This window comes from Pinus tabuliformis, chromosome 7 (genome assembly GCF_031772625.1).
Source record: "Pinus tabuliformis cultivar Carrire ecotype Pingquan chromosome 7, CPIR1, whole genome shotgun sequence".
Classification (NCBI taxonomy): Eukaryota; Viridiplantae; Streptophyta; class Pinopsida; order Pinales; family Pinaceae; genus Pinus; species Pinus tabuliformis.
Window position 1 is genome coordinate 881,425,085 of NC_142293.1, and position 22,086 is coordinate 881,447,170.

Sequence of the window (22,086 nt, forward strand, 5' to 3'; positions counted from 1 at the left end):
TATGCGAAGAAATATACCCATAACACATAACAATAAGAAATAATAGCTCGTATTTTATTATTAAGAAAGGAAAGCAATGTTCACTTGCCTCTTTGACGGGGCAACCTCCAATAGAGTTGGGCTCAATTACAAAATAAGACATGATGCTCCTCAAGGGGAGTCTCTATACTTTATATAGGATTCATACATGCAATACAATGGGTCAGTACCATGGTTCTTATTAATACCATCTATCTAATACCATGACCCATTTGCAACTAATTGTGGTCCCTTCTTTAAATGTGGGTCAACCACTTACAATTATTAATATGGGATTTATTGACTCTTTAACTAACTATAACTATGAATCGACCCTATTATATAAATAAGGGGGTTAGGGTTGGACCCTAACATGCCTCCCCCATAAAAATAGCCTTGTCCTCAAGGCTGAAGCTGCGGAAACTCCCGAAGAACATTAGTTGGTTCCCAGGTCGCATATTCTGGAGAGGTGTCCTTCTACTTGACGAGGACGTCCTTGATCGTGCGGTCGCGCAGGTTCCGTTCTCGCGTGTCAAGAACCTGTTCAGGTTGGAGCCAGATTGAACCTTCTTCATCCAATTCTGGTAGACTGGTTTGAATTCCGCAACGGTTCCCAACCACTTTCTTGAGGCATGAGACATGGAATACGGGATGGATTTTTGCAGTGGGTGGAAAGGCTAGCTTGTAGGCTACTTCTCTGATGCGCTGAAGTATTTGATTTTGGAGATAATTTCTGACAACCCTTGTATCACTGATTGGATAAACGGTGCAAAGGAGGAATGAAAGAATGACGAAGAAGTGTCGGCACTTATTCGAAAGCTACAATAAGATTCCAGTACTTCTGATACATTTAGCTGGCAAAATGATTCATTATGGTACAAAGATCGCTTATACCTCTGTAAGAATTCCCAGCTAAAACAAAAGCATTTTTATGGAATTGCACACTTCTCCCTTAGGAGGGCACTCGGGATTTTTAAAAACTTACCACAGGGTTAAGAAGGAATTTTTTTGGGATGGCCTTAAATCAGATATTCAAAAGTTTGTGGCGGAATTTTTGGTTTGCCAACAAAATAAAGTTGAAACAATTAAGACACCGAGTCTATTACAACCTTTATCCATTCCAAGCCAATGTTGGGAGGAGGTTTCAATGGATTTTATCACAGGTTTACCCAAGTCTGAGGGAAAGAGTGTCATCATGGTGGTAGTTGACAGACTTACCAAGTATGCACACTTTTGTGCATTATCACATCCATTTAAAGCCAGTACAGTTTCTACTGCATTTATGGAAACAGTTCAAAAGCTACATGGAAACCCAAAGATTATTGTATGTGACAGAGATCCCATTTTCACTGGAAATTTTTGGACAGAATTATTTTCTTGTCTTGGTACTCAGTTAGCTCATAGCTCATCTTATCATCCTCAATCTGATGGGCAAACTGAGATAGTAAACAAATGTTTGGAAGGATATCTTCGTTGCTTTGTATCTGATAAACAGACACAATGGGTCAAATGGTTGCCTCTGGCTGAATGGTGGTATAACACTTCCTTCCATACAGCAACAAAAATGACCCCATTTATGGCACTTTATGGGTACCAACCACCATCAATCACATCATATTTAAGAGAAAATTCTAAGGTTCAGGCAATGGAACACCACATCGAACATCAACAACAAGCCCTCCAACTCTTAAAGGATAACCTCGTGTTGGCACAAAACAAAATGAAACAACAGGCAGATCAACATCGCAGTGAAAGAAGTTTTGATGTAGGTGATTGGGTATTCCTACAGCTACAACCATATAAGCAAATGTCCCTAAAGAAAGCTAAGAAGGATAATAAATTATCACCAAATTATTATGGTCCGTACAAGGTGTTGGAAAAGATTGGTACTATGGCATACAAATTGGAGCTTCTTGCAGCTTCTCGATTGCACATAGTTTTCCATGTATCATGTTTAAAGAAGGTTATAGGCGACAAGCTCCCAGTTCAAACAATATTGCCAGAACTTGAGGAGGAAGGAAAAATCATATTGGAACCGGAAGCAGTCACAGAAACAAGAACTTGACAGCTACGAAATCGATCAATTTCAGAGTATCTTATCAAGTGGAAGAACTTATCCGTTGAAGATTCCACATGGGAGGATGAGAATTTTATGCAGAAGTATCTAGAACTGCTCAAGCGTTGAGGACACAACTTTTTTGAAGGAGAGGGGCATGTTGGGTTCCTATAATACTAGTCATTACCCCATTACTATTGTAGTTATACCCCTTATTTATATTGTTGTGCCCCTATTACCCCCATATTGTTATTTCTGTGCCCCTTAGAATCCCTCTATTGTTATTTTTGTGGCTTTATATTATTATTGTTAGGTCGGCTGGATTATATTGTGACTCCTTAGACTCCTATATATAGAAAGGAGGTTTTGTCATTTGTATCATCCAAGAATTGTTCATTTATGTAATGTAAAGGAGGTTGCCCCCTCGAAGAGGATGAATTCTAAGGCGTTGATCTATCTTTTCTATCTTTTCTTGAGCTGGTTTCATAACATTTACCATATTTTTCCACCATCTTTCCCTTATTTATAAACATGTTTTTCTTACCAATAACCTTGTATTATTTCCTTTTAAGGTTCAAAAGTTGGATCTAAGATCAAGGTGTTTTCTCTATTGCATTCTTTAGTATCTCAATTCATTTTTTGATAAAATATTATGAATGTGTCGATTTGTATTTATATTTGAATAAAGGATTAGCTTACATATTGTTACAAATCCATTTTCTATAGAACTATTTACTATAGATATATGTGATTGCTACAAACAATTTTCTACAAATCTACTTGCATGCAATCTATGGGTTTCAACCAATCTATGGGCTACATATCCACATGCTATAGATCCATGGGTTGTAGATCCAATTTAATTAATAATCTGAATTTATTTTATTTTATATTCTAATAATTAATTATGTCGTGGATTTAGGACCATCATCGACAACCATGTTAGATGTAGAATCTTGAAACTATTTATGAGTTTACTTATGTGTTGTTGTAACCACTTGAGAATATTTCAACATCAAGTGAATTTATATAGAGGTGTTTTTTATTTCTATTTCATGCAAGTTCATGTACAAAAGAGAGTAAAATATCTATTCTATGTAGAGAATGCTTAGCGGAAAATAATCCAAATTATCATGACATGGCACAAAATTTCATGAGATCTTCTTCTAATGTAAATAATAATTTAATAGTTTTAAGTATAATGTATGGTTTGATTCGGTTTATGCTATTATAGTTTAGAATTAATTCCATATTCTAGGACATGGAATTCACTCCAAGGAACATATTATTTTTTCAATTATGCTTTTATCCATGTTTGTTTGAATTCCACAACTTAATCATTTTATTTTATTACCAATAATAATTAGTCTTTATATGATCTATGAAAGTGTGTTTCAGTTCAAGCATGTTTGATTCTACAGGTATGAATTTCCAATTCATTAAGAGCATGATAAAAAATTAATAGTACATGAGGAACCTAGAGTATGCACATATAATGCATAACATCTTGCAAGCATTTGGATTCAGGGTTGAAAACTTAGTGGATAATCTATTTGGTTATTATTATTGTTAAATAATGAGCTAATTAAACATACCATCATTTGGTGTTGGTGCCAAAGGCAAAAATAAGTACTACTTGCACTAGGATTTAGACAAGACGTGGTATGGGGATGAGCAAAGAGGAGATGTTGATTACCCTCTCTATGGGATCTCATACATAGTGGTATTCATTTACATAGATGCATGAGTTAATTTAGAAATACATAATATTTTGATGGTGTAGTAAGAGGCACCCAGAGTACTAACCTCATTTCGGGAAAATTGGTAAAAGAAAGAAAACACAGGTGAATGAGGATTCCACTTTAATAGGATACACAAGGAAGTCATTTTATTCAATTTCAAGAAGGTATGTTATGTGTTGTGTTGATGAACCATGAAAATTGGAAGATTTCCTAAAGCTTTACAAATGACAATTCCTAAGTTTGAGCATGCACATAAAAATGAGCTTACAATGATTTATTAATATCTTACAATTGGTGATTTGGGTCAATGATATTTTTGGTACAATACAATACTACCTACATTGGATAAGAACACCCATAAAAAATCTAAAATAACAAAATTATACTTTAATAAATACATTTATCTTATTAGACATGCAACTAGTTGCTACAAATCACCTATAAATTTTGTTTTGAAGTTGTATTTCCTAGAGATTTTATGTAGGTCATTTTACAAAATATAGGAATTAGGTATTTTATATTTTTAATCTAGCAAAGAATTACACTAGGAATTGTAGACCCACAATAAAATATCACATACCTAGACCAAATTTTAGGAGGAATATATTTTTTCTCAAATTCATGTATCAAGTTAAATTGATGAATTTAATAAAAACATAGCTAGGACAATTGTATTTTGAGAGACTAAATAAATGAATTTTAAAGACGGATTATAAGGCAAATATTCCTTGTTTTAATAAAAATTTCATTTTTTTTCTCAAGAAAGAGAAAAAGAAAAAAGCATATATTGCTTTTAATCTAGTTTTTGTCCATCTTGAATCACCATCTTATTATCATATGAAAAACTTGTGTCCAAACTAGTGAATTTCTATCCTAAAATTTGCACTATTAACACTCTACCTACTAGACTATTTATTAGCCTATTTGACAAATCATTTTTATGTTTTTAAAGACTATTTTTAATGGGGATATGTACATGAATCAAATTTCCAAAATTCATAATCATGTTAATAAGATATCACTTGAAAAAAATGTGCCAAAATGAGTTACTATTGGTGACTCCAAGATGGAAATACAAAATAGCTCTTCTATGAAAGTGTTCCTTAGTCAATTTGACATATTAGTTTAAAATATTTTAAAATTATGTATATATTAGAGATATACCTATGAATCTACATTAATATATATTTGGAAGAACTTCAATCAAATACCAAATGAAAATGTTATTATTAAAACTTTGTCTGGTCACCACTCCTCAACATGTAAAAAGAAAAATGAAAATTATTTGATGTATCATTTTAAAATCTATTTTATAAGAACTATCTAAAATTTGTTTGATATGTATTAGAAGAAGAAACTCCATACATCTCTCTTCTTCCATGATCTCATCATTGGTTGCAAAAAAATTATAGTATTTTATAGGTTCCAAAATGATTTAAAAGGTCAATCCATGGAGTATCTTTTGATAACCCCTTCTATGAAAATGGCACATCACCAAGATATTTGAACAAAATATTATGTAATGTGAGTCCCTCAATGAATCATGTGTGAATTTCAAATTCCTAAGAGCTTGGTATGGAAGAATTTAGGTTGACATAATTCAATATAAGCTATAATGAAGTCAAGAGAAATGCTACAAACAATTGTATAGAAGGGAGAGAGTCATTGATCAATCATCCTTACTCCTAAAAAATGCTCATAATCTTTATGGACCAAAAATCATAGTGCTTGTCAACATGTAGTACTAGTCCTTGCGTGTGTGTCAAATTACTTGTATAAGCCATAAAAAATATCTGGTAATGCCAAAATAGAATTTCTCTTATTTCTTTAATATGGTGTAATAACACTCTTCTTTCTCTCCGTCTCTTTTTTTAATAAAATAAAGTTATTTTTGTTAACAAGAGAGATTATTTTTAACACTATTTGGGGGTTTGAGAGATAACCAATGAGAAAAATATTTGGGTAGTTTTTGTTTTTTTTTTTTTTCATCTTTTCAATGTATTTTTGCCAATGGTTTTCTCGGCCATTAAATGTAATTCTAATTAAGGAATGAGTTTAGGTCAACAAATTAGGGTTGTGGATTGTATTGTAAATGATGAAGTTGATTAATGATAAAAGTTAGATGTGTCACTAGTGAGACATAGAACACTTGGTGAATGGGTACACTCTTAAGTCAATCCTTATATAATGGTCACCAATTCAAAACCTTGTAATTGTCCATTCCTTTAGTCACACACAAAAAAGAAATTCAATATATTGTTTTAAACATTGTATTAACTTCTTAATTAAAGCTTTCCAAAATCAATATTTAAATATTATATATAATTGTAAATATTTACATTTTTCATATACAAAAATCTTATAATATATCTAAATCTTTACTGTAAAAATTTAAAAATTATAAAATAAATATAACTTCATTATTTGAAAACATTTTCAGGAAAAATCACAATGATAAATTTAAGTCACTTTAACACTTCATTATTCTAAATATATAATTATAAAATAACATGACAACACTTTTAATCATAAATTTTTATAGCATGAAGCTATGTTAACTTACGAAATTGAAACACGGTATCTAGGCTAGTTCTATATACTTTGGGAGCATGGTTCTAAATCAGGCGAAGTCATCCCTACATATATATACATATTAATTACTTATACTCTAATAAAATTCCATGTTATCTTTTAATTTTATTATTTTATTTCGTAAAATCTAACGGGACAATATAATGTAATAATGTATTAAATTTAACATGACCTTTTTCAATTTTCCTTTTTCAACTGTCTGGTGGTAAATTTGTTGCGATAGTTATTTTTATCTTGGATTCTGAATACTTTTGTCGCTCCATCACCTACAAGGATAGAGCACCCTTCGTTGTCCCATCCGTGTTCGCGACTAGGGTCTCTCAGGGAAGTAAGAATAGGAGAGCACTCATCTTGGGGTGGGCTTTCTACTTATATGCTTTAAGTAGTTATCCGATCCGCACTTGGCTACCTAGCATCTACCATGGGCACGATCACTGGTACACCAGAGGTGCGTCCTTCCCGGTCCTCTCGTACTAGGGAAAGGTCCTCTCAATACTCTAACGCTTGCACCGGATATGGACCGGACTGTCTCATGACGTTCTAAACCTAGCTCACGTACCACTTTAATGGGCGAAAAACCCAACCCTTGGAATGTATTACCGCCCCAGGTGGCGAAGAGCCGACATCGAGGTGCTAAACCTTCTCGTCGATGTGAAATCTTGGGGAAGATCAGCCTATTAGTATGAATATTTGAATGCGTTTCTAATGATAGAAATAGATTCAGTATTATTAAAAATCTCTATAATATTTAGAATTTAGAAATTTAACTTTTATAATCTAGATTTACAAAAATTCCTACTAAATTTTATCAAAAACTCACCAAAATTTCCATAAATTTCTCTACAAAAATTCCTACCAAATTTTATGAAAATATCACTAAAAGTTCCATAATTTTCTTAACAAATTTGAATCCACTGAGACTACCACTTTTGGATGCACATATTTTTCAATGTGGGAACGTACGAGACTTGAAAGAAATTGAGGAATTTATTGCTACATAAATGTGATAAGTATGGAACGATAAAATATCTCTATTATAACATCACAATCTCACACAGTTCAACGTATACAATCTCACACAGCACATAAACATATTGAACCTCCCAACTCATAAAATATAACATCACATTGCACCCGTCATAGGTATGATATAGCATGTGACATCATTATTAATAGTCAATTACTAAATCTTATTCTTCTACGTTGCTACTTCTCACCATTATTCTGATATAATATATGTATAATATCTTCTGAATAATTGTGTTCTGCTGCAGATAACCTAACTGAATGTTCGCTGACATCATACTTGGCCTTCCGTCCCAGAAGCATTTTCTTCTAACATACCCTTCAAAGCGGCACTAGTTGCTCTTTCTTTAGCCTCGCGAAGAGCTTCAATTAGGTTTTCGAGCGCAGTGGTGGGATGGTCAACCATCTTCATTAGATGTTCAGCTACATCTGCAGGTGTCATCTGAGCGGCCTCCATCACATCTTGGATGTCAGGAAAGAGCTCATGGTCTGCAATGGAGAGATAATTGCTGGCAAGAATCTTGAATGCTCCAAAAGTGCAGAATGAGAGCAGAATGTGATTGTCCATTTGACCAGATCAGAGAAGCGTCGGGTCAAGCCTGTCGATGTATTTTGTGGTGAAGACGAACAATCTCTCGCTTCCGCAACACGACCACAAACCGTCCGTGAAGTTCAAAACTCCGGAAAGGGTCACTTTGTTGTTGTCGTCCTCTTCGCTCTCCTTGGGCTTCCCGGAATCAGACGACTTCTCTTTCTGTTGTTGCTTCTTCTTCTTCTTGCGGTCTGAGAGATCGAGAGAACAGTCGATATCTTCTATTACGATGATGGATTTATTTGTGGTGGAGATGAGAAGCTTTCTGAGTTATGTGTTGTTCTTCACTTGGGTCAGCTCCAGGTCGTAGATGTCGTACTCGAGAAAGTTAGCCATGGCGGCAATCAAACTGGACTTGCCCATTCCAGGGGGGTCATAGAGCAAATAACCCCGCTTCCACGCCTGCCCAACTTGTCTGTAATACTTCTCTCCCCTCATGAATCTCTTGAGGTCTTCCACGATCTCCTGCTTCACCTCTGGTTCCAGAGCCAAAGTTTCGAAAGTCGAAGGATGATCGAACACAACGGGCGTCCACACCCTGTTCCGGAATTCATAGTCCTTGGAATCAGATTTATTGGTGTGAATCTTCCAGTACCGGCTTCTAATCTCCAGTGTTTTCGCTTCTTCCATGACGTAAGGAAGATACTCATCGAATATCTTTTTCTTGTGTTTCTTGTTGAATGTTAACTCGTAATAGCGTTTCTCCTCGGTGTTTGTGTCCCACGAGAATAAGACCGTCTGTTTCGACTCTCTACTGTGGAACACCCACCACACATTGATACCCTCATATGCATCTGCGATCTGCTCGTTTCTGTCCATACTGAACATAAATTCCCTGTTATTCTTCGGCTTCTTCAATTTTAATCTCTTTGCTGTCGAAGATGAACTTATGCTCAGGTAAGTCCACCCCAACAAAGGAAGAACAAAAAGTAAAAGCTCCTTTCCAAAATGTAGTCATGGAGGAGGAATAATTTGAAGAAGATGAGGATGAAATTCACTGCATGGAAGATAAAGGAAGCGCTGCATTTTTTACGTTGGCTGAGTATGAACAATCATTGCTACAGGAACAAGACAATCAAGAATGGAATAGAGGCGTTGTTCTACAAACTAGTGACCAGCAGAGATATAATCTGAGGTCCAATGCAAAAAATGCCAAGGAGAATCATGCCCAAAGAGCTGTTGTCCAAACAGAATCACAGAATGTCAAACAGAGAAGCCAGTCATCCTCAAAGCTCCAGTTCAAGAGGTAAAAAGTTCTGATAAATCATCTTCTTCTTTCAACTTTGAGTCAGAAGTTCAGAAATTGAAAATATCTGTGCCTCTGGTTGAGTTGGTGAAGAGTGAAGTGTTTAGAAAGCCCATCTTTGAAGCCCTTGAGCTAGAAACTAAACAAAACTCCACTGACTCTATTAATTTGCAAGATGACAAGCCTACCATTGTTCTTAGCCCCATGATTGAACCTGCTGATAATAATTCTCCATCTTTTTATGTCTCATTGACCATTCATGACAAAATCCTCCACAATTACCTGCTAGACACAGGGGCCAGCCATAATTTAATGCCTAAAGCTGTCATGGAAGAGTTAGGCCTTGATATCACTAGGCCCTATCATGATTTATTTTCCTTTGATTCAAGGAAGGTGAAATGTCTTGGATTGATTAAAAATCTGGCCATTATCTTAACTCAGCTGTCCATGAAGAGTATGATGATGGATATTGTGGTAGCAGATGTCCCTCCTAAGTTTGGCATGCTGTTGTCCAAAGGGTGGATTAAGAGACTAGGTGGTACATTACAGAATGATCTATCTTATGCAATTGTCTCAGTGTTTGGAGGAGAAAGCAGGAGATTATATAGAGAGGCACAACTGGCATACATCATTAGTGATGAGAAGAATCCTACAAATCATCCTATATATGCAGTGGACACTAATTTTGGAGGATGTATTCTCCAAATAGAAGAATCTCAAAAGGCCTAAATGCAGCTCAGGAAACTAACAGTGTAGGCCGAGGAAAAGCAAGGAAGTCAGGTTTAGGAGATGTTCTTTGATGGAGCATGTTCCAGGGAGACTGCAGGAGCAGGGGTAGTGCTAATATCTCCACAGCAAGAAAGTATTCAGCTGTACTTTAAGCTGGTTTTTCAAGTCACAAACACCATAGCAGAATATGAAGCTCTGCTATTGGGCCTTAGTGTAGTAAAAGACAGAGGAATCAGGAAGTTGAAGGTGTTTGGAGATGCTGATTTAATTATACAGCAAGTGAATAAAACATTTCAGGCAAGGCACCCAAGGCTGAAAGCATACAGAGATGAGGTATGGAGAATCAAAGATTCTTTTGATTTTTTTTTTATTTCATACATTCCTAGAGCCCAAAATCAGCTTGCCGATTCCCTTGTTGTTTCTACTAGTCTATTTATTCCTCCCATGCCTCCCAAATTAGTTTATGAAGTGCGAATGAAGTATAGACCATCCTTGCCTGACAATGCCCACCATTGGAAATTTTTTGAATATGATAATGAGTTGAATAGGTTCTTGCAAGTCATTGATGAATTTTCTGAGATGCAAATTGACCAAGAAAATGAAGCCTTGGAAGAAAGCCACTAGCCCCAACTTAGAAATAAAATTGGTAAAAACAACATTGTCTAGATTCCTAGTAACTGTATTCCTAAGGGTCTAATTCCGCTTGAAAGACTGTTTGACCAAAATGATGTGCCTTACAAAGCTGCCCAAAATGAAGACCAATCTGCAGTCTATAAGCATGATGTAGGATGTCCAGGTCAGCCTAGATATGTAAATCTGTCTACTCATTTGTCTGTGGATCAAAGTGCTAAACACTGCAATTTAATGAGGAAATTTGCTGATGTGTTTGTCTGGGAGTATAGTGACCTGAAAACTTATGATAAGAACATAATTCAGCTTAAAATCCCTCTGGAAAAAGACACCATTCCTTTCAAACAGAAGCTGAGACTGATAAATCCTATGCTTCTTCCTCTAATTGAAAAAGAAATTAAAAAATTGTTGGCTTCCAAGATTATAGTCCCGCTCAGGTATTCGAAATGGGTGGCCAATCTAGTGGTGGTGAGGACGAAAAGTGGTGAAATTAGACTGTGTGTTGATTTCAGAAATTTGAACAAATGCTCCAAGAAAGACAACTATCCTCTGCCAAAGATGGAGCATTTGCTGCAAAAAGTCTTAGGAGCTAAAGTGATGTCATTTTTGGATGGATTTTCAGGCTTTAATCAGATTGTTGTGCACCCATATGATCAAGAAAAGATTTCATTTACCACTCCTTGGGGCACTTTTATGTATGTCAAAATGCCATTTGGATTGATGAATGTTGGAGCCACCTTTTAGAGAGCTATGGACATAGCATTTGTGGTAGAAAAGGACAAATTTGTGCTCATCTACCTTGATGATATAATAGTTTATTCCAGCAGCCATCAAAATCATTTACAGCATTTAAAAAAAGTATTGTTGAAGCGCAGAAGGTTTGGAATTTCAGTCAATCCCAAAAAATCTCAATTTGCTTTAAATGAAGACAAGTTGTTAGAACATATTGTGTTTGCTGCAAGTGTTCAGATTGACCCAGAAAGAGTCAAAGCCATACAGACTTTGTCTGTCCCAAGATCAAAGAAAGATATCCAATCCTTTTTGGGCAAAATTAATTTTGTCAGGAGGTTTATTCCAAATTTCGCAAAATTGGTTATGCATGTGACCTCCATGTTGAAGGAAGGATCAGAGGTAAGATGGACTGGTGCAACAAGAAAATCATTTGAGTCTATTAAAAAGGCTATTATGGAAGCTCCAATTTTAATAAGTCCAGACTATAGAAAGGAGTTTCATATATTTTCATTTTCCTCTGAAGATACTATTGCAGCAGTTTTATTGCAGCAAGATGTAGAAGGTTCAGAACATCCAGTAGCATTTTTCAGCAAGAACTTGAGGGATGTTGAACTAAGGTATGATATTATAGAAAAACGGCATATTCTCTTATTAAATCCTTAAAGGCTTTCAGAGTTTATATCTTGCAATCAAAAATAATTGCATATGTGCCTTCTGCTGCAATAAAATATGTCTTGACACAACCTGATGCTAATGGAAGGATTGCAAAATGGATTGCAAAAATGATAGAGTTTAATATAGAGTTGAAGCCCACTAAGCTGGTCAGAGGTTAGGGGTTTGCCAAGTTATTGGTTGAAAAAAATTGCAGGTCTTTAGATGTTGATTTCTTGTGCACAATTGCAGAAAATGGTCAGGTAGAAAAAGAGGAAGCAGCTGAATTAGAGAGGAACCAGTTAGTGGCCAAAAATCCAGCTTCATGTAACTGGTATGCTGAAATAATTAATTTCTTGCTGAAGCTAGAGGTCCCTTTAGGATTTACTCAAAGTCAGGCCAAAACTTTAAAACTTAAGAGCAGCAAAGTACTGCATTATGGAAAATCTGTTGCATTGGAGGGATTCATCTGGAATATTTTTAAGGTGTCTGGACAAAGAAAAGTCAAAGGAAGTTATGCAGCAATTTCATAATAGCATGTGTGTAGGGCACCATTATTGGAAAAATACAGCCCATAAAATTATCAGAGCTAGGTACTATTGGCCCACTTTATTTTCTGATGTGTTTGTTTTTGTTAAATCTTGTGATAGGTGCCAAAGATTTGAAGGAAAGCAGCAGTTGAAGTCCTTGCCCCTAAAATCAATTCAGGCAAAAGGACCTTTTCAGCAGTGGGGCTTGGATTTTATTGGAGAAGTCAATCCACATTCCAATGGCTAGCACAGGTGGATATTAGTAGCCACTGATTATTTCACAAAGTGGATTGAAGCAGTCTCTACAAGGAAGGCTGATCACAATGTGGTCATGAAGTTTTTGACAGAAAATATCTTCAGCAGATTTGGTTGTCCACATAAATTGATTACAGATAATGCAGCTGCCTTCAGGGTCAAAGAATTGGTGGAAATGTGTGATTCAATGGGGATTAAAGTTGTTCATTCCACCTCATATTATCCACAGGGAAATGGTCTAGCAGAATCCTCTAATAAAAGTCTGATCATGATAACTAAAAAGTTGTTAGAGGACAATAAAAAGAATTGGGATTCAAATCTCAAGTATGCACTGTGGACTGACAGAGTGACCATTCAAAAATCCACAGGCAATTCTCCTTTCAAGCTGGTATATGGCACTGAGGCTGTATTTCCAATTCAGCTAACTCTCCTTGTGGCAAAATTCCTTCAAGAAGAGCAGGATGAGGAAGAATGCATGGAAAAGAGGATCACTGATCTAGCAGAAATGCATCAGATTAGAGAACAGCTGGTTGAAAAAGCTGCAACACATCAGAGAAGGATCAAGGAAGCCTGTTGGGTCTCATAAATGTCATATTTTCATCCACCTTTTTCTTCACTATTCCTTCCATTAACCTTTTATCATATCATTTTCATAAATACATTTGGGTTTCACCTTATTATTTTCCATTTTATTCGTTTTTGTACTACAAGTGAATTTATAATTAAATATTAGAAAATATACATATTTTTATATATATCTCAAGAATATGTGAGTTTTGTGATGTGTAGGAAATATGTGAAGAATTAATATCTGCTCCACCATATTAAGGAGATAATTATGCAAGCCTATTCCTAAGGAGAAAATCATGGAGGATTTGGTTGGCATATCTTATCCTATTCCTAAGGAGAAAATCATGGATGATTTGGTTGGCATATCTTATCCAATTCCGAAGGAGAAGATCATGGATGATTTGGTTGGCATATCTTATCCAAGATATGTGAGAGATTTATGAAGGATTCAAAGGGATCATATTTTGTAATAATGGGAAAGTAGTTAAAAATGCTTGAGAGATTTGTGGGATCATAATTTGTAATAATGGGAAAATAGTTAAAAATTGTTGCGAGATTTATGGAACTAAAGAGAGATTAGTGGATGATCATTATGAGTTTGTTACTCATCCCATTGTATAAATAGGAGAACAATCTCCTCCATTTGTAATATGGAAGTTTTTGTAATCTTAGAGTTGGTTTGTAATGGAGATTTTGAAATAAAGGATCATACTTCAATTTTGCTTCTACATCTGAGTCTCCATTGAAGTGGCGTGCTTGTGGAGTTATGGAGGGCCCCCATGGCCTCACTTTCATGCTTATTTGTTTATAATTTATTTTATGTTTTTGTTTTATTTCAGCTTTCAAGTTTTGTTAAATGTTCTAATATTGAAAGAATATTATTTGAAGGTGTTCTTGTAAGAGAACCGTAAGATCTCATATAATTATTAGATCTAGGTTTATTTCATTTCAACTTTTAATTTCTTATTAGATGTTCTAATGTTGGAAGAGATCTTGTAGAATATGTTCTTGTAAGAGAATCATAGATCTCAAACAATTGTTAGATCTAGGCTTGATTAGTTATTGAAAGAGATCTTAATGAATATGTTCCTGTAAGGGTACTTTAAGATCTTGGAAAAATTAGGAATCTTTCTAGATCTATATATTTTAGATAAGCACTTCTAAGTTTACCTTCCCAAGTTGACATTAAATTAAACTCTAATTTTCATGCACATTTTAGACCACACATTTTGGCGTCGTTGCGAGGGGAGTGCAACTAGAAGGATTTAGTAATTGTTTTTATGCATTTGTTTTTATGGACTCATTTGTGGAACTTGGTGACAGCAGGTTCGTAAAGGAGTTCAAAGTTTGGAGGATTTTTATTTTCGTACATAGTAATTTTAAATTTAGTTTTTATTTTAAATCCCCCATTTCTCACTAATCCATCTACGGATGATGAATTTGACAATGTTGAATAGGTACTTCTTGGAGAGCAAGGACAATAACCTTGAGCCAACTTTAAGACAGGATTCTCACATACTTGCAAACAAGGATAATTTTAGGGGCGAATGTTCGCCCTTTGGCGAAATTAAGGGGTTTTAAATTTTTTGGGGGCGAATATTTTGTATCATAGTACATTTTTACAAATCACCTCAAATAGCCCACCTTATTTTAAGGGAGAGGGTAGAAAAGGTAAATTTAGCACTTGAAATTAGGACTTACAACCTTCCATTCGCCCATTTTCAAGAATAGGTTTTATTTAAGTGAATCTATTCGCCCATTTTCAAGAATAGGTTTTATTTAAGTGAATCCTATGGGCCAAATACCATATTTATAAAAGAGGTATGGTAAATTAATAAAAATATAAATAAATCAGAGGTATGGTAAATAAATAAAACATTTTTTATATTTACTCCATAAGTCACCTTATATACATGTAACGGTGTAAACAAATAAAAATATAAGTAAAGTGGAGGTATGGTAAATAAATAAAACATCTTTTTATACTTACTCAAATGGTATGGTAAATAAATAAAAATATAAATAAACTAAACGTATCGTAAATAAATAAAACCTCTTTTTATATTTAGTCCATAACCCTCGTTCTATTTATGAAGGCTCAAGAAAGAGGTTTTATTTAAGTGAATCCTATGGGCCAAATACCATATTTGTAAAAGAGGTATGGTAAATTAATAAAAATATAAACAAATGAGAGGTATGGTAAACAAATAAAACATTTTTTTATATTTACTCCATAAGTCACCTTATATTTACGAACACTCAAAAAATGGGTTATGTTTAGGTGAAACCTATGGCCAAAATACTATGGGACAAATACCATGGACTAGATTGTTATTAATACCATGCAAAAAACCATTATTAACCCTAATATTAGAATTAATAAAAATAAAAATGGCACATGCTATTGACCCATGGTATTCACCTGGAATGTAACCTATTTAAATGGGGGAATTAAAGAAGCATGTAGCCTATGCTAAGATTCACTAGGACTTTACAAAGTTTTATTATTTAGTGAAAGACTCGCCAAGATCTTACAAGATTTTATAATTGAGTAAAATATTCGCCATGCCTGGTGAGAGATTCGCCAAAAAATTATATATACATATTATATTATTGATAAAATCGCCTTCCATTTTTCTTATATACCATGGAGATTCGCCCATTTATTATATTTATAAATTTAGGGCGGTTCTTAAAATTTTCCCTGCTTGCAAAACATAATGTAAAATTTTTAAATCTTGATGTGAGCATGTTCGAATTTTTAGTCTAGAGATGGCTTCATTGGAAGCATTCTTTTACTTAGAAAATAAAACATCTTTTAAGTTAATATAGAATAGATTAGAAAAATAAAAATGAGATCTCATTAGAAGTCGTTATCATTAGAACTTTTTAGTTTTGTTTTCCAAAAATAAATCATCATGAATAAAAAGAACTGCTTCATCTTTGCATTTCTATGTCTTGTTTCTGTATCACGGGTGAGCCAGGAGCCTGATTATCGAAAAGATTTGTCTTCCGAGAGTCTAAATGCCCCCGCGACATTGCAGAAAGAGTGCAGATAATGGAAGGTTTTGTCACAGATCTTAATTGTGTTTTTTTTGTCGCATATTTTAATAGTGTTTTATCCATCCACGTTAACCTGCATAAATAAATAAAAAAATCAAGAGATTAGTATGCTCTCTTCCCACACTTCATGTGATCTGGAAGATTAGAAAATCTATTGATTTATTTCAAATAAAAATACTCTTGCTGGAGAACTAATCTGCAATGCGACAATAAAGAATTTTGTGAATGAGTGAAAAATCATCTTAAAATTTTTTTTAGATAAAACTTACTATTTTAAATTTTAGTTTTTTAAAAATAATAAAAAAAATTCCCACATTAAAAAAAAAATATAAAATAAATAAATAAATTTTGAAAAAAATAGCCATTTTTTTAGATAGGTTAAAATAAAAATAATAATAATAATAATAAAATAAAATTTCACAAAATTCATGCAAGTTTGAAAATAAAAATAAAAAAATGGAAAACTTGGAAACAAATTTTGAGGATCGATTGTCAAACATTTGGAGGATTTTATAAATGTTTTTGACGAGCATATTTCATCTGACCCAAACAGGGAGTATTACTTTTCATGGTTATTTTAAGAATGGATTGATTTTAATATCATGATTGAGTCAATTTCAACACTTTGATTGTCTTTAATATGTTTTATTTGGTATGAAATTTTTGAGTAAGAATCATGAAGGAAATGGCCATTTCTTCTTGAACACACTTATGTTTTCTTTCTACCAAGTTTTTTTATAGGTTACAGGATAATCAAGTGATCATAAGGAGATTACATTGTGACGACAATTGGTCTTCCAAAGACTCAATTCATGAAAAATTCTAAAGACAAATCCAACTCCACAACCACAACCTTGCACCTCCCTTTTTGAAGCAGATTTTGAATTCCACCAATTGTAAATCCATAAAGCATGACATTTCCATATCCATTTTTCACAGCAAGAGTTCATATTCATACACCATGCATTTCCTTACATCCATTTTTGGACGCTTGAAGGAGCTAATTCTTCACTGCACATATCATGACATTTTCCACTCCACAACGATCCTTTTGCGTCATGATTACAACTCCTTGTTTTACAACGATGAATAAAACTCATTCCCTTTCCATGATTACATTGCCTTGTTTTCCTCACCATGCTGATCCACATTGCTTGTTCGTGAGTTCTTTCCATTTATAGTCCTACCAAATATTTTTGTACAAACTCGCGTTGATTGATGTGGGATTCCCTAAGGCCCACCTTTCAACAAGTCTTTCCCCATCGACATCAGCACCTTATCTGGGAAATAGACTAGAGTTACTTTTGAGTACCTAGAGGCTTGCATGCCTTAATGGCAAGTTCTCTCGCTGATGATCATGGGAATAAATCAATGTCCCTTGATCTTCAGATCTTGCAAGTGGCTCGACCTCAACACATCCATTCGCACTTCGCAAGATGTACTCGGGTACCTTGGTACTCATTGACATCAATGGTGAGTTGCCTCGCATTGGTTAACAACATACATCAATGGACGGTAATCCAATGATTTCTATTCATGCTCAACATTGACACATTCTTTCACATGATTAGAATTGTACCAAGAAGTTTAGTAGTAGATGAAGACTATACACTTTTTCACGACTCCCTCAACAGTTACAGTAGCATGAATTCTGATCTATGAGAGTACCATAGTTCCACTTTCAGTGTTTATCTTTTCCATGATTCAGCATCAACAGTTCAGATTCCTTCATTTCCCAGGATCCAGTTACAACAACATCAGTCACATTTTCCTGATCCAACAGCACTAGCAGCTACATTCCTATTGCATAGTTCATCATTCTTGGGTAAGTAGAGGTATGTTGTTTTCGAATATTTAATCATGCAATTCCTTATATGCTAACTTGAATATTTTGGAAAATTCCCTCACCATGCTACATTTCCTTTCATGAGCCATGTCAAGTTGCATGAGGACATGAAACCAATTCAGTTGAGGGGGGGAGAACTATATTCACTACATTTTCACTTCCATGATTCCATTTCTTCACCACTATCACTCCATTTACCATTCACCAACATTTATTTTCCAATGATACTTTGTAGCACTTTGTTTCATACGCAATGTTGGCATGCTTCATTAATATTACAAAAGGGCTTTCTTATGCACATTATGATTTCCAGTGAGTGTTTACATTATTATTGAAGAAAAGAGAACAAAAAATGAAATTAATGTTGTTAACACAAGAACCAACTTTCTTTTTATTCATGGTTATCACACAAAAACCAACCACAAAAAAATGTAAGTTGTTACTCATGTCTTTCCCATATCCTGGAAACATTCATTATTAAAGACATCATCATGTAAAGCCAAATTTGTTCAAGATGCCAAATGTTCTTAAAGAGACCCATGCATGGTTGCATGAGGACATGCAACAAGTTCAGTTGGGGAGGATGTTGGGACTCAGAAATACCATATTTTCATCCACCTTTTTCTTCACTATTCCTTACATTTTATCATCCCATTAACCTTTTATCATATCATTTTCATAAATACATTTGGGTTTCACCTTCTTATTTTCCATTTTATTCGTTTTTGTATTACAAGTGAATTTATGATTAAATATTAGAAAATATACATATTTTTATATATATCTCAAGAATATGTGAGTTTTGTGATGTGTAGGAAATATGTGAAGAATTAATATCTCCTCCACCATATTAAGGAGATAATTATGCAAGCCTATTTCTAAGGAGAAAATCATGGAGGATTTGGTTGGCATATCTTATCCTATTCCTAAGGAGAAAATCATGGAGGATCTGGCTGGCATATTTTATCCTATTCCTAAGGAGAAAATCGTGGAGGATTTGGTTGGCATATCTTATCCAATTCCTAAGGAGAAGATCATGGAGTATTTGGTTGGCATATCTTATCCAAGATATGTGAGAGATTTACAAAGGATTCAAAGGGATCATATTTTGTAATAATGGGAAAGTAGATAAAAATGCTTGAGAGATTTGTGGGATCATATTTTGTAATAATGGGAAAATAGTTGAAAATGGTTGCGAGATTTATGGAACTAAAGAGAGATTAGTGGATGATCATTATGAGTTTGTTACTCATCACATTGTATAAATAGGAGTACAATCTCCTCCATTTGTAATCTGGAAGTTTTTATAATCTTAGAGTTGGTTTGTAATGGAGATTTTGAAATAAAGGATCATACTTCAATTTTTCTTCTACATCTGAGTCTCCATTGAAGTGGTGTGCTTGTGGAGTTATGGAGGGCCCCATGGCCTCACTTTCATGCTTATTTGTTTATAATTTATTTTATGTTTTGTTTGATTTCAGCTTTCAAGTTTTGTTAAATGTTCTAATATTTGAAGAATCTTATTTGAAGGTGTTCTTGTAAGAGAACCGTAAGATCTCATACAATTATCAGATCTAGTTTTATTTAATTTCAGCTTTTAATTTCTTATTAAATGTTCTAATGTTGGAAGAGATCTTGTAGAATATGTTCTTGTCAGAGAATCATAGATCTCAAACAATTGTTAGATCTAGGCTTGATTAGTTATTGAAAGAGATCTTAATGAATATGTTCCTGTAAGGGGATTTTAAGATCTTGGACAAATTAGGAATCTTTCTAGATCTATATATTTTAAATAAGAACTTCTAAGTTTACCTTCTCGGGTTGACATTAAATTAAACTCTAATTTGCATCCACATTTTAGACCACACAAAGCCTTTGACAAGAAGGCAAAAACAAACAATTTTTAGATTGGTGACTTGGTTTTGAAATGGGATGCATTGAAGGAAAAGAAAGGCAATCATGGGAAATTTGATGCTTTCTAGACAAGGCCTTTCATCATTTCAGAAATTCAAGGGAACAACACCTTCATACTGAAAAGTATGGGAGGAGAGACATTTTTTTATGGCCCAGTTAATGGGCTATTTTTGAAAGTTTATGTTGTTTAAGGTCTTTGGCCTTAAAGGTTGTAAATATTGTGTTTTTATCAGTTTTAGTATAGACGCAGTAGACTCCATGCCCAATGGAACACTAGGAATTTTGGCTAATTTTTGTTCAGCTGGAAAGGCAATGGTCTGCAAGTTCTTGAGACCTCATAGGGAGGCTCTCATCCCCAGAAGGAGCCAGTGCTAGCTTTGCTACATTTGTGACATCTGATGGATGGAGAGCAAGGGTGGCAGCCTTGTTTCATGTTTTATGAAGGCTCACAGATGTTGGTTCCTTTTCTATTTCATTCTCCTTATAGCTCCAGCTAACCTCCGTTTCTTCCTTCCCCATAAATTCTCTTTATTTCCCTTTAAAGCCGTTTATCCCTATTTTTGTCTCGAAACCCCTCATAAACCCTTTTTCGGGCTCCCGAGCTTCTTTTTGTTTAAAACCCATTAAACCGAGCTAACCCTTTATAAACCCCATTACCCTTTAGAAAAGCCCAAAAGCCTTTTAAAACCCTGTATAAAACTATTTTTGTTTATTCCCGGGCGAAAAGATTAACCATAAGACTATGGTCATTTAACACCCTACGCATGAAAAAGAAATTACTATTGGCGGGCCCTTACCTGTCACATCACCCTGAGACATGTGCGTTAAATCCTGTCTGCCCGATCCCCCGCCTGTTGATCCAATGCCATACGCTTTTCCCGCTCCCATAACCTGCACGGCCGATAACCTGCGGGGAAGTGCTTTCCCGCCTGCCACATGTCGCAATTTAACCGGATTGCACCTGCCTGTACGTAAACCTTCATTCCCAAAGAGAAGTGCGGGGAAACCGCTTACCGCCCTTCCGGTACGGTTCCCCGCACGTTAACTGCCGACCATCTTTGCTGCCCATCAACCATCCGATCGTCAATCTTGCGATCGAACGGCCCTCGTCATTCCATTCCTGTTTTCTCTCGATGGCTTCCATACACTGATCTCCGCCGTCCAATTTGTCTAATCCACGGCTAATATTCAATCCATCTCGCCTTTGTACCTTCCCGTCGCCTCCTGCCAATAGATCTAGGTCGTCCATCTGATTCATCCAACGACCAGCATTCTTTCTCGGCTCTTCGTCCATTTTCAAGGCGTTTTTCAGTGTTTTTGGCTTGACTCATGCATGCAAAGAAGGAAGAGATGATCCAGTGACCTGCACATTAAAATCCTCAGCTAGCACATTCAAAGAACAACACGGCCGAGGAAGAAAGGACGATCCTCGAGCAGCTCAACACCTTCAGCAGTTATGGACATTTATTCGTGAAACATTCCACCTGTTCAAGGAGTACAACAAAGTACCAGAGAATGTCAAATTTGTTAATTAAAACAATCAGAATGTATTAGAGGCCCATAATAGCTTGTAAATGTGGTTGGTGGTCAGTTATGACCCCTCCACGTATAGGTTAGCAGAGAGTTTTGTATTCAACCTCCATATATACCCAGAAAAAAGATGTAATCGGGTTGATGAGTGTTATGCTATCGTAAGCTTCAATTTCTAGAGACTGTAACTATTGTATAACCTGCAACTTTTGGTCTTCATTTCCAGCTAATACAAGCTTCTTCTGCTGTTAATTGCTCACTTTCCACTTCTCCTTCTTGTTCCAGGTTGTGCCTGTTTTGCATTTATTCATGTGCTATTAATGTTTAGCATTAGAGGGGCTGTCATCCCACCTTTGTGTTAGGA

At 35.0% G+C, this 22,086-nt stretch overlaps 1 pseudogene; it reads right to left on the reverse strand.

The window, feature by feature from the left end:
* Positions 1-7,589: 7,589 nt before the first annotated feature.
* On the reverse strand, positions 7,590-21,486 carry LOC149250421 (AAA-ATPase At3g50940-like; annotated as a pseudogene).
* Between the last annotated feature and the right edge of the window lie 600 nt (positions 21,487-22,086).